Source organism: Carassius auratus, chromosome 13 (genome assembly GCF_003368295.1).
Source record: "Carassius auratus strain Wakin chromosome 13, ASM336829v1, whole genome shotgun sequence".
In the NCBI taxonomy this organism is placed as follows: domain Eukaryota; kingdom Metazoa; phylum Chordata; class Actinopteri; order Cypriniformes; family Cyprinidae; genus Carassius; species Carassius auratus.
This window is the reverse complement of record NC_039255.1, coordinates 12,075,373-12,102,635: the sequence shown is the minus strand read 5'-3', so window position 1 is coordinate 12,102,635 and position 27,263 is coordinate 12,075,373. Positions and strand designations below refer to the sequence as shown.

The following is a 27,263-nucleotide window of genomic DNA, read 5'->3' as shown; positions in this document are numbered from 1 at the left end:
CCTGTCCTCAGCCTCCAAAGGCCCAGCTGGGTGCCCTGTGCTACGAGCACAGGATGGGAGACACAAGGCCACAGGTGCTCCAGGCATCATCAATGCCATTCCAGAGGGTCTTCCGAATATAGTTCAGAGCGTTCATGCCTACACATACACACACTCCCCTGTAATGTAACCTATTTCAGACTGTGCTCAGCTGTTTGCACATTTCCCCTGACTAGCTTGTGTGGCTTAGTGCTTGTGTGAATGTGAATCAAATAGTTTAGATTTCAGCTTAAGCCTCTCTAATGTGCTTTATTAAATTGGATCTATGGTCATTGTTTAGGGTTCAGGGATAAGATGTGTCGAGTCGCTGCACTGTGATCTTTTCATAATGTGCTAAAAGAGGTTTGATTGTTGTGTTCTGTCAGACTTTTAATCCTAAACCTCTCAGTTATTCAAGGTCCGGGGTTTTCTCATCTCTCTAATCTTCTGACAGGAAGTATGAAGATGTTCACTTGTTCGATGCTAAATGTCTGTGAGCATGAGCATCTGTATTCTGTGGAGAGCTGTGATGAAAGTCGTAACATCCCTCAGTTCTGTTATTATCGTTCCTGGATAATTACAGTGACTTGTGCTTGCTGATTGCTTCTGTCGAGCAGTTAATCTGAAAATGAGGAGGTAATAAGTGTTTGGGCTAATATGCCGCATATCTCTTTCTGTCTGTCTAGAGGGAGACACACAAAAAAAAAATAGAAGACAATTTACAGTTTGGATACATATACCAGAAAACATTAAGACAGCGGAATAAGAAGAAAGATTCATGAACTAATAAATTCAGAAAATATGGTTTACTCTAAATAAGGTTTCTATCTACTGTTGGTCAAACAAATAGACAGACCTGCCCCTGTTTCACATCATTGGTTGAGCTGTTTTTATGCCAGACTGATCTGGTGCTTAAAGGGGGGGTGAAATGCTATTTCATGCATACTGAGTTTTTTACACTGTTAAAGAGTTGGATTCCCATGCTAAACATGGCCAAAGTTTTAAAAATTAATTTGTACGTTTGAAGGAGTATTTTTGTTCCAAAAATACCCCTTCCGGTTTGTCACAAGTTTCGGAAAGTTTTTTTCGAGTATGGCTCTGTGTGACGTTAGATGGAGCCGAATTTCCTTATATGGGTGCTAAGGGCACTTCTGCCGGAAGAGCGCGCGCTCCCGTATAGCAGAGCACTGAGAGGCTGAGCACAGACATTCACTGATCAGAGCGAGAGCGTTGCGAAATGTCACAGAAGTCTGTTTTTGGTTGCCAGGGCAAGACAACCCTGCACAGATTACCAAAAAAAAAAAAAAAAACGGCATTAAAGCTGCAGTAGGGAACTTTTGACGGTCTAGCGGTTAATAAACAGAACTGCTTGCATCTTGCGGAAGAACATCGTAGCCGGAACTACTTCTCCCTGTTTATGTCTATGAAGAATCACAAAGGTAATTGGTTACTCCGCCGCGGTACCCCCGAAGCAATCTAAAATAGTCTGAATATAAACACTTATTATAGGTGCACCCTAGTGATTCAGGACAAGCTAAAAACACGGTTTGGAAAATGGATTCATGGTGTACTCGCTTATTATGTTCATTTTTCTACATTTTGAACACAAACAAAGTTACGGACCGCAGCTCTGATTGGTTGTTTTTTACCGGGAGCGCATGGCTTTCTGCAAATGGCAATAGGACCACTGGGAGGAGCCAGAGGAGCTTGATTTTTTTCACAGATTATCTGTCAGGACATAATGACAGGTTTAATAAATATGTAAAAAATATTTTTTTTTACAAAAGTTCCCTACAGCACCTTTAAGGGACCAGTGGATGGAGTTTATTTTTACAGAGCATCAACGGAGTTGTGCAAGTGTTTTTGTTTGTTCCCTGCATTTCGAAGATGCTTGTTTTACAAACAAGGCCCAGTTTGACGCCGGATTTGCACATCGTTTATTTCTTAAGGATAATGCAGTCCCAACGAAAAAGGGTCACGATCGTGTGTTGGAACCGCAGGCGGTGAGTAAAACTGCTTCAAATATCTCTGTGTTGTTAACTTAGCTATCGGCGTGTAAGCACATCAGGTAAACAACATGACTGGTTTTGTGGTCCAGGGACACATTTATATGCAAACACAATGTAAAAGTGAAATTTGCATCCAATGTGTTTTTTTTTTTTTTTTAAATCAATTTCTTATTTGACATCTGAAAATTGTTCAGTTTGATATGTAATTCTTATGTTTAGCACATGTGCGAGGAGTTACAGTATGCACTGAAGTTTAATAATTTGCTTAACAATAGTGATGCTTGCCTGAGCAATCACCGCTAATGATGTCATATTGCTATTTGGGGTGTAAGGATGCTATTAAAAGAAATTTGATTTGAGATTATGGCAAACAGATGTGACTTTTTTTCATATCCAGGGGTTTCGTGGAGCTGAGGGACAGGAACAGGTGTTGAGACTGGATATCAATGCTGTCCCTGTGAAATCTCTGAAAATCTCACCTCCCAAATAATGCTGTCTCTATCCTATTCAAAAGTCTGCCTCATACTTGTATAAAATGATTATGATGAGCTGCTGTCTTGGAGTCTTGCAAGTCGAATGAGAGCCAGTGTGGTGAGTAATATTTGAGTCATTCTGAAGCAGTCTTTACTTTACTTGTGTATATGAAACTTAAGCTTTAAAATCTTTTTGTGTCTGCTGTGGCTTAGCACCAAAATGTAATAAGTCTATTAAAGATCCTGAAAAGACAACCGCCCTATTGCCATTGCCTAATCCTGTAAATGAGCTTACGAATCAAAGACATTTCCATTTGTGTTCCATTGTCAGCGGCCTTGCATCTATGTGTGACTTGCTCGTATTTGTTGAAGGTGTGGTGAGAAGCACTTTGCTGTAGTATGCGATTTTGCACCAGGATCATGTTTTGGATTTATGAATTAGTACTTTTTAAAATTACTCTCATTGAGTTCTAAACCCCTTTATTAGGTCTGAATCTTACTATTAATATTACTTCTAGGTGCTAACTGAAATGTTAATATGATTTTGTCAGTTTACTTTGATAAGAGTTGTAGTTATATATATATATATATATATATATATATATATATATATATATATATATATATATATATATATATATATATATATATATATATATATATATAGCTCGGTAAACGTTCAAGGTTCTGTGACAGGTTGTAGAACATGTGGACGATTGTCTTTGATATTAGAATAGAAGTGATGGTTCACACGTGGTTCACACGTGTCACCATGGAGATGAGTCTCTGAGGAACTGACTCTGTCCCCTCCTTTTCACACACACATTCTGTCTGTACCCATAATGCGGAATCACAATCAGCACCTGACGCACACACATATATGCACTAACCTGTATATATTTCATTTGTGAAGCTTTTTTTATCTGAAAGAGCATTAGATTGGACAAATATTTGTGGTGCATGAGAGTTCACTGATTTTGTTTTTCTGTATTAAAGTTTAGAATCTTGTGAATTCTTAGAAGTCTGCAGAGCTTGTGGCATTATTAAATAGCAGATAAAACAACGTTCTTTTGCCTCATTCTGCAAGAAATTCCTCTGGCAGAGATCACTTTAAGCCATAAGCAGAAAGCTCATAATTTCTCCACCTCAGCATTTCATAACTTTATTTGTCTTTGAACAGTGCTACATTTTCAAGTCTTCATTTTCCAACAACATTATAGGTCTGAGGGGACGAGAGCCACATCCACTATGAAACATTCTTGCATTGATTGGTATAAATATGAAGATGCGGTTTTAATAAAAAATGTGTGTGTGTGTGTGAGAGAGAGAGAGAGAGAGAGGCATACAAGTATTTATAGGGCCTCTGGTTCCTCTAGGTCTGATGTTTGCATTGATGGATTGGGTGTTTTTTGGTCAGGTAGGCATTCAGACTGCTCTCAGCAGGATCCCAATATGTGCTGCATTGCAGTAAAAAGCAAAGAGCAGACATTAGGACTCAGTGTTTGTGTGTGAGAGAGAGAGAGTGTGTAGTGCTCCCTTGACAATAATACATCTTAATCAGGGCACACAGTGCTGCTCTTTGCCCCTTACCTTCTGGCTGATATACTTCCCTACTTACAGCAGAGTAGGGCACACATATTTCATTTTATAGTATTTCCTGTACTTAAACATGCACAGTGACACACAGTTTAAGACAAATGATAAGCAAAATTGATCATAGATTTGAATGCTTATTAGCAAACATCCAGTATTTTCTTATAAAATAAAAATACATTTATCAGACATTACCTGGTTCATGATGTTTAATGAACCATTCACAGAAATGAAGATTCTGTCATCATTTAGAGAAGATATTATTTTCAGAAGATATTCTGAAAAATAGCTGGTTTTTGAGGACAAATGGGGTTAGCTTTAAGAAGAAATTAATACTTTTATACACTCACCTAAAGGATTATTAGGAACACTTATTCAATTTCTCATTAATGCAACTATCTAATCAACCAATCACATGACAGTTGCTTCAATGCATTTAGGAGCGTGGTCCTGGTCAAGACAATCTCCTGAACTCCAAACTGAATGTCAGAATGGGAAAGAAAGGTGATTTAAGCAATTTTGAGCGTGGCATGGTTGTTGGTGCCAGACGGGCTGGTCTGAGTATTTCACAATCTGCTCAGTTTCTGGGATTTTCACGCACAACCATTTCTAGGGTTTACAAAGAATGGTGTGAAAAGGGAAAAACATCCAGTATGCGGCAGTGAAAATGCCTTGTTGATGCTAGAGGTCAGAGGAGAATGGGCCGACTGATTCAAGCTGATAGAAGAGCAACTTTGACTGAAATAACTACTCGTTACAACCGAGGTATGCAGCAAAGCATTTGTGAAGCCACAACACGCACAACCTTGAGGCGGATGGGTTACAACAGCAGAAGCCCCCACCAAGTACCACTCATCTCCACTACAAACAGGAAAAAGAGGCTACAATTTGCACAAGCTCACCCAAATTGGACAGTTGAAGACTGGAAAAATGTTGCCTGGTCTGATGAGTCTCGATTTCTGTTGAGACATTCAGATGGTAGAGACAGAATTTACAGGAGCATCATATCCTGGATGTGCATCCCACAAATCTCCATCAACTGCAAGATGCATCATGCTGTCCTATCAATATGGGCCAACATTTCTAAAGAATGCTTTCAGCACCTTGTTGAATCAATGCCACAAAGAATTAAAGTAGTTCTGAAGGTGAAAGGGGGTCAAACACAGTATTAGTAAGGTGTTTCTATTAATCCTTTAGGTGAGTGTATTTTTAATAATGCATGAAAATAATTAGGATTTCCACAAAAATAACTGTTTCCAATATTGGTAATAATCAAGAGCTACAAATCTGCATAGTAGAATGATTTCTGAAGGATCAAGTGACTGAAAACTGAAGAACAGTCATACAGATTTATAAAGACATGAGGGTTAGCAAATCATTTTCATTGTGAACTACGTTACATTTAAACATTAATGTCAAGAATTTGATTTCTGGTTTCCTGATATGGGGTACTTCATGTTAATACAACAGTCAAAATAAGAAACCAATTAAACGTGTTTTACATAAAGAAGACTTTATTGTTTTCACATACATCTCTTAGTATAATATTTATAGATTCAATAATGCCAGTACATCAAAAATAATGATTATAGTTATCATATATATAAAAAACTAAGCCTTAAACTACTCTTTACTTTTTAAAAACATAAAGGTTTTATATATTAATATTTGTTCTGTTTCATAATCTGTCAGCAAAAATAAAATGAATCACAGGTAAATGAGCTTATCAAGTAACTTCTGCTGTTTTTAATACTGACAGAATGCAGAAGGATTGTTGGTTTGCGAGATGTGTTATGTTCAGTGAGGGAACAAATTTAAGCTATGAAGTCCTCTCAAATGAAACGCAACAGTACCCGCAACAAATGACTGTGTGGATTGTACTGTCAGCCAGAAGATGTTCAGTAAAATACCTGGTAAGAAGAGAGGCATGATGGTCTATGTAGTCCAGTGGGATGACAAGTCTAAGAGTTTTACCTCTCAGTTATGGTCCAATAACCGAGAATATGAGGGCAAGCAGGTCTGTGCTCTAAAAGAGACACAGGGCTGAATATATATATATATTTAACTTTTTCCTTTTTTTTTTTTTTTTTTTTTTGTGAACCATAAAATGAGTTTGGCAATTTCACAAAGCATTGAAGTGTTCAAGATATGAGCTTTGCGAATGGGCTACTTGATTTCAGCAGCAATGAGGGCAGAAATACCAGACGCGAGAGGACTCAACACAATGGAAGCCTAAAACGTCTGGCTACACAAGTCTTAGGTGGAACAGCAGTAGCTTTCTATGTGCTTTTTTTTACATCATACAACACTGCATCTACGAGATGTTGAGAGACGAGGGGTGTTTTAGGACATCTCCCACTTTAACTTTTGACTTCAGTGACTATAGATAGTTAAGTGTTTAACTACCGTACTTTACACATGGCCACAGTCAACGTAGTAAATCAAATGTTTTCACACAGGTCCTAATGAAAGCCAGGCAGTGATTGAGACATGATGTCATTATCTTTAAGATGTTGAGCTAAAAATTGAAAACTTGTGAGCTACTGACATTCAGTTTTGCTCTTTACCTTCAAACAGCTTAAGAAATGCCCTTGTTCTTAGAGACAAAAGAACAGATTGGTAGTAGGTGTCCGCCTGTTTGTGCAAAATATTGGCACACTCCAAAAAAAAAAAAAAAAAGTTGTACAAATTTTCTAATTGTTTTTAGTAAAAATATCTAGACATCCTTAAATAAGCAAAACTGCATAAGAGATATTATAAGAGATCATAAACAGAATTTCCACCCTATAATCTCCTATATGATCTATTAAAGCAAGTTTTATATTTCATGCTATTTTGCATATTTTTATGTATAATTTTATATATAATGTATATTAATATTTCATGTTAGCATTTTATATTTTGTTGTTTTAAGCATTAATCTGACAACATTTAGTGAGGTTTATGCTTAAAAAAAAAAAAAAAAAATACAAATTTAGTGTGAAAAATAAAAGAAGTATGTTTTAGTATGCATATTCTCAGAAAACGAGCTTAACTCTCATCCTTAATGTCTTATGCAGTTTTGCTTTGTGAATAAATGCATCTTGTTTCTAGAATGTTTAGATCGTTTTTAACTGTAAAACAGTACAAAAGAATCATTAATAAAATGATTTATTTTATAGTGTGGATTGATTGATTGTGTGTTTTGTGATCACTGTAAACAAAATGGATAAAAAACCTTTCATTCCCAATTTCAAACTTTTTTTTGTTTTGTTATGTCTGCTTCCGTTCAAAGGAGGTAGGTCTATTTTGTTGGCAAAAACAGATAAATAAATCTCCCATTTGGGAAATCCTTTTGGCAAATGTGTCATGTCCAGCTGTTTGAATCCTAAGGAATCCTTCCTCCAGGCCTCGGTTTTGCAGGGATGTGAGTTGTATAGGGAGACCAGCAGGAACCAGTGTGGAGAGGGACGGGGACAAGAGACACTTACTGCTGCTAAAACATCCTTGTCTTCCATTTCTGTCAGTGCAAATTAAATGAAACCAACAGGGATCCTCTTTCATAGCCAGGGTTCCACCACTGGATCCGGTCAAGGCAATGGTCAAGAGGCATCAAAACTGTGGAGAGAAATAAGCATTTGATTAGGACAGAATATTGAAACTTTTTAATGTAAATATTTGTACGGAATGTATAGATTTCAGTCTTCAGAAACGGGTATCATGTAGTGTTTTAGTATGTATGCATGTGTATGTGTGTGTGTGCGTGTGTGTGTGTGTAAGAGAGAGAGAGAGAGAGAGAGAGAAAACTGATTTGTGCTCAGCAAAATGTAAAGGCCAATCATTCTAATACTATCCTGTAGGTTCAAATATTCTGAAATAAATCTGTGGCATCATTAAATAGTTACTTCTCTGCTAGTAACAGTTACATATTTCTTTTAAAAAATTTAATTCATTGTTGATTATTTTTTTATTTTGTTTTTAATTTGTCAAAAAAATAATAAAAAATACTCGCCCCAAACCTTTGAATGTTAGTGTACTACACTCACCTTACAAACTGAAGAAATATTGGCATACTAATCCTCCTTTGAGCTGTTGTATGCATAAATAACATGCATATTGTACAGATATGCACCGATGTGTACAGATGTGAGTCTTACCTGTCCCAAAGCTTGACACTTCTACAGGAGTTGGTGCAACAGCCAGCCGATATCAGAGCTGCAAAGGAAAAGAATATATCGAGCACACATTTTAGATGGTTAATTTAATATTCATGATACTACTGGCAAAATAATAGCTCTTCTAATAACATTATACTAATTATACTAATATAAAGCTTTCCAAAACACACTGAGCTCCTCAGAAAAAGAGTGGGCTGACTTACTGAAAATGGTAATTATTCACGTGCTTATAGAGCAGCTAATTAACCCACTGCTGCTAATTAACTGTTTTATACAGCCTTTTTATGTAAAAGGCCCAAGGCAACCTATAATTTATAGTTATATCTTGTCTTTGCATTTGTTATGTTTGGCAAAATGGCAGCAGCAGGACTTTTATTGTGAAATGGATAATACAATTATTCAATGTGGCAAATGAGGTTAGCAGCACTGTCACAGTTCTGCACTATAAATCTGGCTGAGTAATAAAGATCATTCTTTTGAATCAGATCTTTTCGATGAATTGTTTGAACCAGTTCACAAAAACTGTTCTTAACAATTCATCAATGAATCAGACTGAAACTGTATCAAACTTAAATTTGTATTTAAAGCATTTTTAGAAATAAAATGTTAGTAAACTAATAAGTAAACTTATTTTTCCAAATTTACATCGAGCTAAGTTTTTGTATTTGTGTTTTGATACATTTCGAGAAATAAAGTGTGAGCACTGTTGTAGAAATATTTAGTATTTATTAATATTTTGAATCAGATTGTTTCATTTTCATTTTAAAGTTTTAGTAATTTTGTTATGTGCTTTAGTCATTTCTATTCTTTTTTAATGTTTTTAGCTTGACTTTTATTTCAGCTTTTCATATAATATTTGTAGTTTTATTTCAATTAAAGAAAACCATTTTAAATATATAGGTTTAGTTAACAATAACAAAACTGGTTAGGTGTCAAATAAATGAACACTTTATTTTGTTTCTCTTCCTTAAAAAGGAAGTGAACGAGCTAAAACAATGAGATTAATACTGACATTTAATTATTGAATGCTTTGACAGCCCTAGTTTCCACTGATCAGTTATTTTGATAAACAGCCTTCTGATAAACAAGACATTGATTTAGTTTATTGATGCTAAAACTTCAAATGCTGGTGTATTACCAAAGCCAAAGTTTGAAATCGATCCACTCCTAGCTTTAAATCACTTTGAATTAAAGCATTAGCTGGATGCATAGATACAGTATAGACACATTAATTGTGGATGCGTTTGAAGAATAAATGAGAAGGTCAAATTATAAAAAAAAACAGCCTGCATGTTTTTGTCTTGTTAACACTGCTGTTTACAAGTGCACATGCCAAAAAAGAGAAAAGCCTGCTCTATCCCGTGTTACGTACAGTGTGATTGCACCAGCAGGAGGTGTGACCCTGAATGTCTGCTGATGAAGAGTACCTTCCGTCTAAGTCAAGTGTCACTTCTGCAACCACTCTGAAGTGGAAGGACTCTCTCTGCCCCTCATGTGCTCTCTCTCTCACACAACACACACATATACACACAAAGCTTTAAAGGGATAGTCCCACTTATGTTGTTGCATACCAGTATAAATTTATTTCTTCTGCTGATCGCACAAGAAGATATGTTGAAGAATGTGGGTAACAACGGTTTCTGGTCCCAGTGGACTTCCCAAGGGCTACCAGCAACTGTTTGGTTATCCACATTCTTCAAAATGTCTTCCTTTGTGACCAACAAAGGAAATAAATTCAAACAGGCTTGGAACAACTTAAGGGTTGAGTAAATGATGACCAAATAAAACATTTTTGGTTAAGCTATAGTATTCCTTAAAGCACCCTTGTGAACTCTGTATTCACATACACTTTACACACATAGAAACAGGTTAAGAGCTTTGTCAAGAGTCGAGCAAAAAGCAATTTGTTTCTCTATTGATTTACTTGGCTTAAAGCTTATTACAGTAATACTTCACTTAAGCCCAGGAGACATACGTCTTAGGGTGACACTGCCCACACTTCAATCTCATCTATCCTTCCATTGTTCTATCTAGCATTCTGTCCTTCTGTTATTCATTAGTTTGAATTGCGAGTATTCTTTGATATAAAGTGGTTTAATATAATATTTTTAAGTGTCACATTTGCCCCGTGATTGCTTGTAGTTCTCATTGTTCTAATGTTTCTACACAAGGACTGCAGTTTGATTTGTAGTAATCTGAGAATTATGATGGAAAATAATAAAGTAAACAATAATACTGGTCTTCGCTGTTGAATATTTAAATTTTAAGCAGAGCATTGTTTTTTTGTTAATATTTATTTAAAGAAGAAAAAGGAATTTTCTTGTTTTGTAATGTATATTTATTTTACAGTACATTGCTGTGCTGGGTAGCCATAATCATAAACATTACATCTTTTTCAAGCCTGTAGTGAGAATCAGTAAGCATAATCAAACCAATGAGCTACCATTGCCTCAACTTTCAGTTCAATAAAAAATTACAGACATTTTATTTAAAAATACTGAAATGGCATTTATACCGAATTATTCTCAACTAGAACATTGAGAACTTCAATTGACTAAAATAAGTATGTATTTGGGTACAAACTTAGAAAGTGAATTATTTTACTGCAGAAAGATGCTGTTATGTGTCCAAATTTTGCCTAGACTGAGTACTCCTAGTCAAAAACTCTCATTTGATGAAAATTTCTGATCTATTTAAAGCCTAACAGTTGGCAGAGGTCCATCAGTGGAAAGTAATAACATTGTAATGGTGCGGAAGGGAGCAGAACAGCAGTAGAGGTGATGAATGAAGGTGCTTAAACCTCTGACCCGCTTCTGTATGTTACATTTGTCAATATCTTTATTAAACACCCCTGAGTTCAAACTGTCTCTGCCCTCAGCTTCAAATGACTGCAATAAATTGTACACTCACAAACACATAAACGTACCGTGCCGTGAAAGAGAGAGAGACACAAATACTGGTAGTTAGTAGAGATGTTTTATGGTGCAAACGTTATTTCTAAATGTAAAATATCATGTCTACAATAAGTGCAGTGGCTTGAAGCAGTTAGGGGCATCAAGAAAGAAAAAAGTCCATAAAACGTACACACATACTTCCGTTCAATGTGTTTGGAGTACAAAATAGGCAACAATAAGTTCCTTTTTATTGAAAGAACTGTCTTTCTTTAGCTTGTGACCCTGTTCTTCAATTAAGGCAGTAACATGCAAACATAAACTAAAATGTGTTCTCAGGGATGCTGCTTGCATATAAAATATATTTGCATTAATGAAGGAAATACCAGTGCTTTCAAAACCATCAAAACATTTAATTATTGATTTATTTATGCTTAAGTTTAGGGCTTTGATTCTGCATAAATTAAAAGCCACATCAGAGCAGCTTAAATTTCAGCCGTCGTCTTGAGCTCCATGAGAATCAAAACGTCCGTGACACAAACCAAAATCAGGTTGCGTCTGAATTCAGTAAACAAATATATCATCCAAGATGAGTTATTTTGGATGATATCCATATTGTGGCCAGAAGCTACGGTTTAACTTTTAAATGCCTAATGATGGATGTGTTTCTTACAGATATGCAGCTTTTAGCTTCACGTGATTTAACTGATGGACTGGAGTTGTGAGGATTATGTGTGGATTAATCTGAAGATTTTTATCAGTTGTTTTATCACCCATTCACCCACTGTTTGATTTGTTGGACCCCTCTGAGTACTACTGTGCAAAACACCTATTATCTACAAAACTAAGTTTGAATACACTTAAGTGGTCTGTGCTGAATTAGTTGCAGAAAATAATAGAGGAGATAACGGAGAATGCACAGGAACAAGGCATTTCAATACCATGGCTCTTCGTAGGCGCAGTAATCAGCAGTGCATTGTTGTTCTGGGAATGTATTGGAAGTGTCTGAGCAGCACTGCGGTAGAGTCTTCATTAATATGGGAGGAGCAGGTGTGCTCCAGCAGGAGATGCAGACAGGACACTGATACTCACTTTCAGACTCTGTGTGCCTGTTTGCACTTGTGTGCATGTGCTGTATGTACATGTATATTAAAGTGATGAAGAGACAAGAGGCTGATTCGGTGATGTACTGTATGTTATCAAGTTGTATAACCAACCCACTTCTCTGACTCTGCTTCTTTCTCTTTCTTCCTCTTTTGTTTTTCCCTTCCTCTCAGCTGTAATCAGTCAGCATAGGGCTTCTCTACAGTCCCTCACAAGGTCATCTGGGCCTCTCATTAAACAGTCCCATCAGCCATCTCTCTAACGCTCTCATCATCTGTGCTAGTTCACACTGATGTCTGGTTAGAATGAGAACAGAATGAATATTCCTGTGAGAAGCAATCTAGTAAACACACATCAATACCTCTCTGTCTCTTAGAAAGAAGCATGGGACATGCTTGCTCCAATTCCAGGCTGACATGTATATATTTCTTACATTGACAGTGTAAGATGTGATAAGTGAAAGTGAAAGTGAAAGTGAAGTGACATTCAGCCAAGTATGGTGACCCATACTCAGAATTTGTGCTCTGCATTTAACCCATCCGATAGTCTAGTGGTATAGTTTTTGTTCAGCATGGTTCAAATCCAGACATTTTTAAACATGAACACTAGTGACCACCATGTATTTGAAATGTATGAAAATTAACATCAGACAGTTGAATTTTATTACCCAATATAGATTTATCATTTACTCAAGGTCATACTGGCTGGAGTCAAGGCTTATGCTCTCTGCTGCCATAGAAAAGCCTAAACCTTTCATATCAGTGAATGGAAGCAGAACGGAGAGTGTCAGAAAGGATAGACTAGCCTCGTGAGTCAATAAGCATGCAGGAACAATATGTTTCGCATCAGTCCACTGGACCTTTGGCCTGTTTGTTACCGGTTGAATGGAGAGATGATAAAACGGAAGCGAAAAGAGAAGTGACTGTCTTTGATGTCCTCTGAGCAGGCATGCTATTCTGTTGTTCAAACTCTCTTTCATACACACATACACACACAGCCACTATTGTAGACACTATTCAGCAATTACAAGGAGACAGCTCAGACAATATGACTACATCTAAATTTATCAACACACACACTCAGTTCTCTGCATATTATGTGCAGTATCGTTGCTGAGCAGAGAAACTGGAATCCAAAAAATAATCCAAGGTGACATTCAGGATACATTTATCAATGTATTAAGGGCCATTACTTCATTATATTCAAGGGCCCCATGGGACAAATTTCATGTATGAAGTGCAACAAAACTGATTCAGTTATTCCTAGTATTTTTACTTGTTTGAAGTGCACATTCATATTATTGTGCATCTCACAAAGCTCTAGCTATATCGGTGTGTATTAAACTCCAGCAGTGTTGAAAGAACTGAAATCTGCATTTTAGTGATCCGAATTTTCCAGATTAGAAATTTTATATGCTAATAATTACAGTTTAATGTGAATCTTTGCAGAGAATATTATTCCTTTTTATGGCTGCCAGTTAACAGATTTAAGTGTTACAATATTTCACATTTATTTATAGTGTATTCTCATTGTTATTTATATTTCTTTTCTGTAGACCATTTTCTAACATTTTGAGCCTATAAAAGAGGTCCTTGGTTTCAAAACACAAATCATAGACTACACTGTAGGTAATACTTATGTCAGCTGCAATGGAAACAGTCAGGAGTTCAGAATCAGGTTTGTGGAGCGCATAAATATTAATGCTTTAAATGTTTTAAAACAAAACATAATGGCAGGGATTTATCTCAAAGTGAAAAGATAATGAGACGAGGAAGAATAACCGTTGGCCTACTTTACAAGATGTTTTGGGAGTAAACCTGACCACTATCTTAAACGCACAATGCTCCCTGCTATCCTTTCGAGGAATGAAAGACAATGAGCCATAACTTCCCACCTCTCCCGGGATCCTCGTCTCATACTATATTCCTCACTGGACAAGGTCAACTCTTAATGAGCTTCTTTGCAAATAAATCTGAAACCCGGACCCCGCTGACCTCAAAAATTTCCTAAAGGCAAAAGAGGACTATTTTTATAAGTGCATCTGCGTGAATGTTTTTTAATATCGTGGTTGCACTTTATTTTACAGTACGTGTACTAATATGTACTTATAGTGTACTTACAGTGTATTTATCTAAGAAAGTTCTGGTAATATAAGGTACATGGGGTAGGGTTAGGTTTAGGGGTAGGTTCAGGGTTAGTACCTAGTTACTACATAGTTATTGTTATTACTATAATAAGTACATAGTATGTACATGAGGAACAGGACTGTAAAATAAAGTGCTACCAATATCATGATGCCTTTCGTACAGTGTTTGTACCATCGTGGAGTATGAAACAATGGGAAGACATCAAGGAAATCAGGTCAGTTAAGAGATTAAATCACAATTTAGGGGAAAAAAAATGGGGATCTCAAATAGTTTACGCAATGTACTTTCCCTCAGGAAATTATACAATGATCACTATTCAGAGTGAAGACAGTCTGTCTCTGCAGCACACAGGAACACACTCTCCTAACAAGCACTGTAGAGAGTCTTCCCTGAGGACAGCCTTTTCTCATAGGTGTACAAAACCCTTATTACAAAGGAGATAAGGCATAGAATTCCTTGGCAAACAGTTTAAAACTGCAGTTTGGTGAAATGCACGTCATAATATGAGAATGAACATATATTGTGGCATATACATGCTCACACACTGGAGGGTGGGCTGCCCTATACTGACCCCGCTTCTAGAAGCAATTTCCCTGAAGCACCAGTGTTCATCCTAAACACAGCAGTGCTTCCGATTTTCCATAAGTGCTTTGTATGTCCCCAACAGATCTTAAGCACATGCTGCACATAAAAGAAAAGAAACACCTCAGATAATCGAGTATCTTCATCAATCGAAACCATGTGCACACACTGAAAACACACAAGAGGGCATCTTTCTCCATACATATTCAAGTGCCACATTTTCACAATGGCTTTTATGATTATTTTTAAATCAAGTGGAACCCATTTTAAAAGAGCATCTCAGGGCTTCCGTGTGGAGAATTTTGAAAGTGAATTGAAATTTTGAAACTGAAGTGCTAATCTTATCTGTTCAGCAAAGATGGATAAAAATTATATTATATGGATTGTTCACTAATTTACACATCAGTCAAAAAATATTCTGAAGATAGTAGTACACAACAAGTGATTGATTTGGAAAGTACAAGTAACATAACAGAACACTCAAAAATGCATAATAATTCATAGCAAAATAGTGTAAAATAAACTATTCTTCATTACACTAAACAATTTTTCACAATTTTGTTTTTAGAATTGAATTGAATGGACACCTGGACCAGAAAGTTGGGGGTTTGAATCCTGTGTCATGACATAATTTGTCGGTGCTGATGGCCCTGTTGTTAGTGTGCCCACATGTACAGTAGTGCAACTGTGCTTCCAGTGACCCAAGTTTGATTACCGACTCAAGGTTCTTTGTCAATGGAGGCAGTTGTGACTTAAAGTTAGAGTCAGACTTCTGTGGGTTTGAATACCAGCACCTTATTATGTAGCTTCACTACGTTTTGAAGTTGAGTCTAAATTACCTTTCAATACTTCTCACAGACTTCTCACACAGCACTGTTTTGTATGTATATCTCCATCCATCCATTTTTTCCTCTGGTTTTGAAGATTGTAATTCCCTAATATGATCAAATATTTATGAGCATGAATTGAAAAAGAGGTCATATAGTGTCATTTAGTCCAAACTCCATCAGCGCATTATGAATTTTAAAATGCATGTCAGGCCATGCATTCAGATGATGTATAAAGAGAGCAGTAGCTCTGTTTATGCTGAAGGGAGTCCATAAATACCCACAGTTAGCTGCGTGCACACTGCCCTCCTCCCACAGAGAGCACTGCATGGTTTGAGGTTCCTCCCTGAGTATTACCTCTCTTATCTGCATAACAATTTCATTAATTTTAATGGCCTTACCAATTACCTGGCTCTAATGCCCAATTTCATTTTGTCTAAAGGTTCTTATATTGTCTGTGTGTGGATGGGGAGATGGGAAGCAAGGGTCTGCCTCTGAGCTGTGTGTTTCTGTCGGTCTCTTCCAGCTTCTATTGCTTCTATTACTGTTAACTGCATGTGTGTGCACTTGTGTAAATTGCAGTCCACTCGAAAAAGTAGTTGAATCACAGTGATTGATTTCATCTGAGTGGGTTTTCTAAAGATTGGAAATAAAGTGTAGCCTTGCCACACTGCAGTGTGCCAGGAGGAGAAGCAAAAAAGAATGTACAGTATACTTATATTGCACACATAATGCGGGATGGTTGTGTAATATGACTCACAGGCTGAGGTAAGTCTGCTGTTTGTGCGTCATGGTGAGCACAGAGACCTTAAATAAGATGGAAAGACTTTAGGTTCAGTATTTTATTACACTAAAACCACACACTGGCGTCATTGCTGTGAAATATTATTTTCTGACTTTCATTGTACGTTTCATTGTCTTAAGACATTTGTTTTTAAATATCTTCTAATTGTGTTCCACAGAAGAAAGTCATACAGATTTGAAACAACTGTCATAGCCTATCACTTTGCCTAACCTTGTATGTCAAGATTGTGTGTCATTTTGTTGATTTAATCTGTGGTTCCGTTGTTTATTGTTAAGTTGTATACAGTATGTCCTCTGTCAACTCAGTCAACTCGAAGGAAGAAAGGTTAAGTATAAGAGCTTCAGAAGATTAAAGAAGAAGTACTAAAGTTGGTCTTATTTCACCATAGAAAGTGTACACAGCATGCTTCTTTCTGAAGCTGATACATGAGTGTCTTACAGTCTTTTTCTGCCTATGCCTAGAAATGTGACCTGGCTGTAAAAGCCAAAAGCAAAAGTGCAGTGCTTTCACCATGAAAAAGAGTTTCACCTCACTCCCTGTCCCGCTGTCTTTGTTTCTCTCTCAGTCCATCTCTCACTTTTCGCTTGTATAGCACAGCAGTCTATTCCTGCCCATATCACAATACACAAACCCTTCAGTCAGCGATAAACATAAACATTCATAATAAAACACAATAGATCACTGTGATAAAGTCCATATATTTCCTTGAACTGAGAGCGGCTAACTTCTTAAAAATAACAGTGCGCAGCGTTTCTATAAAATAAGCATCTCAAGGTTTAACTAACAAACCTAGCTGCTACAAATGCTAGTGTTAGCATGTCTGCTAAAAAATATTATTACTCCAGGATGGTTTATGCTGGTTAGTTTGGTGCTGACCAGCTTAAACTGGTTGGCCAATGTAACCTTCACATTTTTAATACACTGTAAATGTTAAATGTTACTTTTTTTTTTTTTTTTTTTTTTTTTTTTTTTAGGACTTACATTTTGCTCTGTCTGCTGTCTTTTAAATAACAGCTCTGGATGGTCACTAGCAGAGCTGCATCAATGACAACTCTTACTGTGGCTTAAGCCCAGATCCCAAAGGCCCAGTGCTGCTGATATTAAAATTTATCACCAGAATTTACAATGTGTTGCTGTGCTTTCACTGTTATCGTTTAGCTTTGAGTGTATGGCTGTGTGAAGGTGGTGATTTGTGAAGTTGGGCACTGAATGCTCTTTCCTGACTGCACTATTCACCCCTCCTGACCATTAGTGTGAAGAGAGAGCTGCCGACACAGTGACACAGCCAGATACAATGAATGAGATTTAATTAGAGTAGAGTGGAACATAGCAAATATACAGCTACACACACAGTGAATATTCAGCATTTATCTGATCATTCCTTGTCTTGGACTTAAAGAAGTCATGCAAACACTGAAAACTGAAAAGGTTCTATCCATGAGCAGGTCATCGTATATAATACATCTGTGTGTTGACAGCAGTTAGTCTTTCCAGCTTGCTAATACCTTCCTACTAATGTTTATTTTAAATCTCCTGGCCTCATCGACCTCTCTCTCTCTCCCTCTCTCTCTCTCTCTCTCTCTCTCTCTCTCTCTCTATATATATATATATACACTGTATATATATATATATATATATATATATATATATATATATATATATATATATATATATATATATATATATATATATATATATATATGTGTGTGTGTGTGTGTGTGTGTGTGTGTGTGTGTGTGTGTGTGTGTGCGTATTGGTTGAGCATTTTTAAATGTATATAGCAAAAGCATTGTCATGGGTTCAGTTCTCAAAGAATGCATGGACTGAAAGAAAAATATGTATCCTACTGTTAAAAAGTTTGTGGTCAGTAAGATTTTTCTATATTTTTGAATATTATGATTATATTATTATATTTGAATATAATTATGCTCACTTTTATTCAATCAAACATGCAGTAAAATAGCATTATTTTAAAATATTATAACTATCTAAAATAACACTTCTGAATTTAATATATTTTGGAATTTAATTTTAGCAGCTGAATTTGAACTGTTCATTTTTCAGCATCATGACTCCAGTCTTCAATGTCACATGATCCTTCAGAAATCATTCTGAATATGCTGATTTGGTGCTCAAGAAACATATCTACACTTAATATTATTTAAAAGCTAGCCCTTTCATTTTAAGAACTATCCCTTTAAAACTGAAATACCTACACTTGCACTGACCACATATGACGAAGTTCAAACACCAGCTATTAGTACAGGCTTATGCCACTAGCCAAGGTCAAAAGACTTTCATAAAAACATGAATGAACGCCTTCCCATTAACTGGACATTGAATTCTCCTAGAATACGATCTCCTCTCCAATGAAAGTAAACCTCTTAATGTCTGCATGTATTTTTCTTCTGCTTCTATAGAACAGACACAATGTAAGGTTAAATGTGTCCCTTCAGGCTATGAGCCCTTGAAAGAGATCTGTAGATAACAGCTGTGGGTAACAGCTCTGCAGGGACCCTGACCACTGCAAGGCCTCGTGTTCCCTCTTTCTAAAGTAGCAATCAATGGTTTCTACCTTCTGCCTTGAGCCAGCAGTAAGATAAACAGGGGTTCTAGGTAGAGAGCAGACTGGCTGATGCCCTCTCAGCATGAATTCCTAATATCTTACATAATCCCTCCATGTTACCGGACAGCACAGAGGCTAGTATTGGTAGAGATGGCAAAGGTTTTCAGGGTTTCAAACACAAGGCTTTTGTTGGCACACTTGAACATCTTCCAGGAACCGGGAGAGATCAAGGGCTAAATCTGAGATGCATTATTTTCACTGAGATTAATTAAACTGTTATTGTAAGATATGGGCTCCAGAAGCCAATAATTGAAGTTGACAAAACCTCCTAACAAAGAAACTGACTGTCTTATACAGTCTTTGTATGTTACAGAGGCCTCTGTTAGGATAACAGCAAAGCAGTAAAAGTAGACATGCTACAGTATGTAAGATTGGTTACACATGGTTTACAATGTCATTATGAGAATGCAGCTTATTCTGCCTTTCAGATTTCAAGATTAATGCACAAGTTAGCCTATTTTCTCTGGGGAAATGAACAAAAAGAAAGTCTGAAGGACACTGTGGAAGTGAATAACACTACTGATAAAAAAAAAAAAATGATTCAACAGGCAGCAAATATTAAACTATTTGAAACCGTAAGTTATTTTAAACTGTAGGTCACAAACGCTGTATTTATTGCTCTGTAAATTGCAGTTTATGAAAAGGAGTTGTTCAATGCTCATTTTAGTTTCATTTATACATTTGCCAGACACCTTCATCCAAAGTGAACTACTTTGCACATTTTATCATCTTACATATTTCTTTGGAATTAAATGCATGACCTTAGCATTGTTAGCATCATGCTCTACTATTTGATTTTTATGTGTACATAGGGATATATACAGGGACAGTCCATGTCAGATCAGGCTGTTGCTAAGGCTGATTTAAAGAGGATAGAGTGTAATATTTCATATTTAGAATTTAGAATTTTTTAACTCCCTTGAATTATTAATTATTTTTAGGTCAAGAGGTATGATTTCAAGCATTTTGATTGCTATCCACATACAAATTGGTAAATGCATACACTTGGTCACGTTTAACATCAGTTGAAAATGTAAATTCCAAATCGTTCAGAGACTGAGACTTAGGCAAAAAATATTTTTTAAATAATATCCTTAATATGATGGGGGAAAAAATACACATTTGTAAATGTGGATACCATTGGGCAAAAAGACAAAGGATACACATTTTTTGTCAATTTTCAAAATGGGAGATTTTAACATTTTTGTCTAGCATTATACATTATCTTGCTTATTTTGAGGGACAAAATTGTTGACTTGACATGGAAATATAGCTACTGTATATGTATCCTAATTTGACATGGACTGACCTATACTGTGATTGGTAATTACTGTACTGTATATCAAGATGATTTCTGTTCAGTGTTTGTTCAAATCCTGGTATAAATGCAGGCAATTCAGTGACTCAAGTATACTGATATGTGTGTACCCATTGGTAAGCTGTTATTGAAAGTTTAGCACCAATTCAACTTCTCAAATTAAATTCAACGTTTCTCTATGTTGCTGCAGCAGAAAGCCTGAATCAATTGCTCACTTGTGCGCTAATGAGAGATCAATAAACACTGTAACTCTCCACTTCTACGAGTGCGTTCACCTATTTACCCCAGAACCTGTCTCATCAGCTTAGTTTTCTACAACACACGCAGGACATGGGAATTACTGAATGCCGAAGTCAGCATGACAACGAATAGATTATGGAATTAGAAACCGCACATGGCGATCACAGGGAGACTAAATTGCTGTCTGTTTAGGACACAGCTTAGCAGGATTATAATTTTTCGTTAAACCATAAAACAAGCAGACAGTCATTAATTATGGCTGAGCATTCAAGATCCGTCATTGGCCATGTCACAAAGAGCTGAGTAGATTTAATTTAGTACCAGGCTTCTGAGAACTGTTACACAACCCCTGGCTCACCAGCAAGAGAGAAAAAAAACAGCTGTCTGATGCCAGCCGCGATCGCCAGGGCCTTTATCTCTTGAGAAATGAAAGGATAAGAAATGTAATTCCACTTAAATGTCAAGGCAAGCAATTAGAAATGTATTCTGCAGATTGCAAATTAAATTACTGCAAAGGGCCAAAGCCTTGTACCACCACATCAGCCTGGAACTACAACGAAAGCCCACAAAGCATGAAGCGTGAACAGCCAGCAGTGCTTGTTCTGTGTCACATTACCAATGCAAATGCAGATGAGCAACAGCCTTATTTATTATTTACACAATGCATTGACTGACGGTCTGATTGATGGATGGTATGATTTCTCAACATCAGGCCCATAGCAACACTTAGGTGGAGACCCATTTAAAGACCTATAGGCTGTAGAGCAGTATTTAGGGAGAGGTCGGTCAAGGTCAAATGCAAGGTCTTCTATGGGTCGGGTTGGGATGCTTTGGAATGAACTTCAGTGATCAGAAAACAAATGTAAAGGATTTTTTAACCAAAAACGAACATTCTGTAATCATTTATTCATGTAATTTTAAACCTGCATATATTATCTCTTCAATGGAAACCCCATTTTTTTCTCTACATTCAAGTCATAGAGGTTTGGAATGAGATAAGAGTGAGTAAATGATGACAGAACTTTTCATTTTTGGGTAAAGTAACCTTTAAACCTTGTTTGCAACTTTCCCTGAAGTTAAAGTAACTTCTGTAATCCTGTTTTTTTTTTTTCTTTTTTTTTTTTTTTTCTTTAAACTCTTTATCAGGCTGTTTGCAGCTGTTCTTTTATAAGTTTATTATGTCTAGTAATCAAAAAATAAAAATAATAATTAAAAAGTGACCCAAGGGAAATGACATTCCTTCATTTTTGCTTTTATCACAACTCTTGACAGAATGATAAACCAAGTTTTGCATATAAAGAGTTTCCATTGTAAATCTGGGGCGGGGGGTTATTTATCTTAAAAATATGCTGTTTAGACATTCACAAAAATAGCTATAGAATTTTATTTATTATTTAATGCACTGAATATGAATCTGCCTACATCACAACCTTTCTGAACATATATTGTACTTATCAGAAGCTGATTTGCTCAAGGCCAAAAACATCAGAGTTACTGTGGACTACAGGTCACACCCCAGGAAGGGAGGAGAAAAAGAGAAATCCGACTGTCAAAACCTTCTTAAGTGATAATCCAGGCTGACTGGCCATAGCCAACAGGGATCAACTGTAATTCCATGCACAGGATGTGACCATGTGGTTCCACGAAGAGTGTTTTTTTTTATGTTATGTGCATTTATGACTAATTAGACACACTGGGGATTGTTAGTCTCTACTGAAATGCCAGTTTTAAGGGAGCTGGAGCATTAAACAGACTGAAAAGTGAGCAGATATGCACCAACCCAGAGCATCAGTGGAAAAATTTAATTGGATCTGCACTGTTTATTCTGAGGAAATAATGAAAGAACAAATGTGTATCTCAAGAAAAGTGAATGACTGAAAGAAGAGAAAGAGAAAGAATACAATAGCTTATTCTCTCTTTGTTAGCTTGTGGTGTCAAAAGGCATAAATTAGCAGCATGATGGATCTAACTACACGCTGTCTTGTACCAAGCTTGCATACAAGGACTTTGTGCACTCAAACAAAAAAATCAAACCACAGGACATAAGATAAAAGTAGCTTCTAAATCAACCATCCAACAGCCAGGAAGGATACTTCAATGACTCATCACCATGTTTTTGTACAATCTAAAAATCCTTCATCAGAATAGCAGTACTATTTCTGGTTTGAAATATTCCGAGCATCCAACAAGCATCCATTTAGGTCCCATTTAATTTTCCTATTAAATGCAGTGCAAGGTAAACAGCACACAGCTTCAGGAAGAATCCCAGAGCCTTGGCAAGCCACATAACTCCGCAATTTTCTCCTCCAAGAAATCATTTGCAGAATATAGTTGGAGAGAATGCTACACGTCAGGAGGCGAGTCTGATATTTTGTTCTGCACACATTAACGGGGTTTGTCCTCCAAAAATGTTAATTGCAGCTTTTTTGATATGTTAGAATCGGTTCACAAAGCTATTATCTATTCAAAGCAAATTCATTTACATTTATAGCTATAGAGGATTCACACCTTTTTTTTTTTCTTTCTCAGTAATCTAGCAAAGTTTAATTCTGACAGGATGCAATAACTTGTATTAGTATTAGGTAGCTCAAACAGTAAAGCATGAAGTTAGCAGCACCAAGGCCATCGGTTTGAACTCAGAAATAATCCCACAGAAACCACCAGCAAGATCACCAAACTGAAGCTACAAAAATGAACAAGCATGACAAGACCCAGCTAAGATCAGTACCAGCACCTTGTGGGGTGTGTGTGTGTGTGTGTGTGTGTGTGTGTGTGTGTGCAAGAATGTTTTTTTTTTACCACTGCTGTTTATGGAGTTTATGAGCCTTACGCTGAGAGAATGTAGGTCAGTGATACTTACTGTAACCTATTCTGGGTGTGTGTGCATATGTAGAGTATACATCTATGTGTGTAATTCATGAGCATTTGTTGGCTGCAACATTCAGATTATGCACCATGGTGGGCCCCATTTACAACCGAATGGAGAATGACTTTAAAATTGCAATTCAAATCCTGATATTGAACTGAGACAGCAAACAGGATGCAGAATAGCAATTCGAATTTGAATTGCAAGTAGAATTAAAACTGAAATTCAAAGAATAATATAATTAATTGAAACAAAGCAATTTATTAAAAGAAAAGAAAAGAAAGGAAAAGAAAGTCTGACAAGCAAATACTTTGGAAGTTTAGACAGAGTGACTCATGGGAACATAAGAAAGGGGTGGTAGATAAACAGAAGTGATAGGCCTTCTCTCAACACTGCTCCTTCTCAAGTGCTGCTGACTCATACTTTGCCACGCCACTCACCTGCGTGCATATGGCAAATACAATGGTGTCCACTCCTGGTCCTCCTGGGTAGCACTGTCTTCTGGCTTTTGTTGGGCCTCTGAGCATATTGGTCTTTCAATGATTGATTACAGTGTTCCCTCAGCTGGGTTCCGGAGCATAAAAAAATGGCTTCGGAGGCACAGGTACAGAGGCTGACTGATGGGAGGCAACAAAAGACTGCTAAAATCATGGCCCTACAGGACCAAGACTGGAACCCTGACTTACCAGGGGAATGCCCCGGATTGTTGTGCTCAAGCAAACACTAAAGCCTGCTTTTGGCCATTGCCTCTCCTGAACTGAGCAAAGAAAAACTAGACAAAATGCAGGTAATGGGCTGGCTGAGTGTATGGTTTAGTGGCTGGCTGGGAATTGGGCTTGCTGGCTCCAGGATGAAGGATGACCATCCCCCTTTGCGTATGGTGTACTCAAATGGACTCGGTATATCTCATTGTGGTGCTACAGCAGGCTCCAGTCGGACCCACCATTCATACCGCTATAGATGCTCCGATGATGAGGGGACATCTCCTCTACACCCGGTCTCTTCTGTGCACATCTCGGCCGGGGCTTCCAAACTTTCCATGCTGATGCCTCAACAACTCAGGGCTCCCAGATATGACACGGCCCTTCTGTAGGTGCTCCGGTGTCCCTGATAGAATCTGTTTGGGCTCTGGACTCCCACACACACTACCCATGCTACCCCTGTGCTTCTGGAAAAAGTCCGGGCTGCCAGGTGGCTGAGAGGACACCAGCAAGTGTTTCGAGAACTGTTCGGGGCTGCCTCTCTTGCCAAGTTTCTCTGGACTCAGACCCCGTAGGCCCTTATGATCCGGACTGGAGAAGGACCCACAGCGAGACCGGCACACTTGGGGGAAAGTATGCGCTGCGTACTCCTGGCTGGTGCTATGTCTGCGGCTTGCTTGCTCAGGACCCGTTGCCTCCCTCCCTGAGCCTGGCTTATGTAGGTGATCAGGACTGCCTCCAACTGGGCCACCCAACAGCTGCTGCTTATGTGTGAGATGGTCAGGGCTGTCAGTGCTGCCCGCGCTGGAGGTACTGCTCCCATCACCCACATCTCTTAGTAGGCCAGGCCCAGGACCGCTAGCGTGAGACAGGCTACTCTGGCTATCGATTGAATTCCTGCATCCAGCTGGTCCCCCGGTACCCACTGGCCCACAAGTACCTCCAGAGCCCTTCTCCTCATCCAGCATGAAGCACATCTCTCTCAGTTCAAGGTTCTCCCTCACCACTTCCTCCTGCCTCTGCTCCAGCTCTTTCAGCTTCTGCAGGTAAAGTGTCACCTCCTTACGCATGATTCCTGCACTGTAGCGGCCCAGGCGCTGCCACTCCCTCGAAACCTTTTTTCCTTTCTGCCGGTCGTCATCCAGAAAGCAGCAGAGGTCCCGCAGCTCCTGGTTGTCCTCTTGCAGCTTCTGATTCACCTCCTGGAACAATAAAATCTATGACTCAACACGGATGTCTAAGAAAAGCCAGTTTGACCAATGAAAGAAAAGTTAAATGCAGTAGTCTACTGTACTGTACTATGTACTGCACAATAGAGAAAGATAAAGTATGGAGAACATAGATTGTAGACACACTGATGCATTCTAGTAGAATATTCTACAGTTTTTCAATATTTGTAGGCAAAATGAAAAAAATAATATGTGTATTAAAACTAGTAATAATATTAGATAGATAGAAAGACTTGCCACTTTACACATCTGGCTACAACATTTTATTTTTATTTTATTTTATTTTATTATTTATTTTGGATAAGACAAGTGCAAAATGACATTTTAGAGGCAACCCAGATGGACCTTTAGCACCATTATACCTCATCATGGAGAAATGTACTGTATGTGAGAGGACCTATGTATTAGAAAAACTGCAAAACCACGCTTAAAAAAATTATTAATTAAATAATTTTAAAAAAAGGTAATTTTTTACAGACATTTTTAAAACCTATTTTATACTATAATTTAAAGTAACCTAAGTGAAGAAGGGTTAATGCAATCGCTATTCAATGTCACCTGAACACAGGCTCGTCTTACCTTCAAACCACGTATTTCGTTGAGGTGCTGCTGAAGCCTGCGGTTCACCTCTCGGATGAGATTGCTGTGGTCCACTATGACGCTCATCTTCTCAGTTTCAGCTCTGCGGAGCCGGCGTACCAGGTCCTCCTTGCTCCATTTCAGAAGCTCCTCGTCCGTAAGTTTGGAAAGATCCTCTGAGGGACCTTCTGCGTTCTTGGAAATGCTCGACTGGGTGGGCCTTTCCATTCTCCCGAGCAACTTGTCGAAGTGCTAGGCTATGAATCAAATCGCCCGCAAGGCCAGTAAAATCCTTTATTCGCGCTTTCACGCAAATTCCCTCTTGTTAGGTTCGAATTTTTGACACTACCATTCTAACGACAACTGTTCTGCCCATGCTGTCCCCTCTGAAGATAGGGATGCAGCCCTAGAGTACGGACTTATACTTCTCCTCCTTATGCACTTGCTGTATGGTTGGACCCTCTGTCTCTATGGCAGAGACCCTGTCTGTTTCCATCTGTCCGTCAGCATCCTGTCCAGTTCAGTGCGGTGCTGAACCTGTGGCCGCTGTCCGCGCGCATGAGGAAGGTGCACGGCTGGTCGCTTCTGTGCACAGGGTACGTGACAGCCGCCTCTCAAATGGCCCCACTGGCTGAGTTGTGATTTCTCTCTCTCTCCGTCTCTCTTTATCTCTGTTCCGTCACACGCCCCCTTCTCTTGGAGACAGCTAACTTTTTGATTTTGGGCTCCACCTGGTGGTCATAAAACAAACCAACATCAATTTTAACCATTTACGCAATTGCCCATTTTGCATAATAATAATAATAATAATAATAATAATAATAATAATAATTATTATTATTATTATTATTATTATTATTATTATTATTATTATTATTATTATGGTGGTGTATTATGAAAATCTGGTGTTATTGATGAATTTGTGCATTGTATTTGGTACTTGGATTCTGTTTATTGGTGGCCTTATTTAAAAAACCTAACTGTAGCAGGTGTGTTGAAGAGACATATCTATCAATCGACAGACAGACAGACAGACAGATAGCTAGATAGATAGATAGATAGATAGATAGATAGATAGATAGATAGATAGATAGATAG

General features: G+C 37.7%; 1 pseudogene; it reads right to left on the bottom strand.

The window, feature by feature from the left end:
* Positions 1 to 6,165: 6,165 nt before the first annotated feature.
* Positions 6,166 to 26,807, bottom strand: LOC113112677 (coiled-coil domain-containing protein 85A-like; annotated as a pseudogene).
* Positions 26,808 to 27,263: the final 456 nt, after the last annotated feature.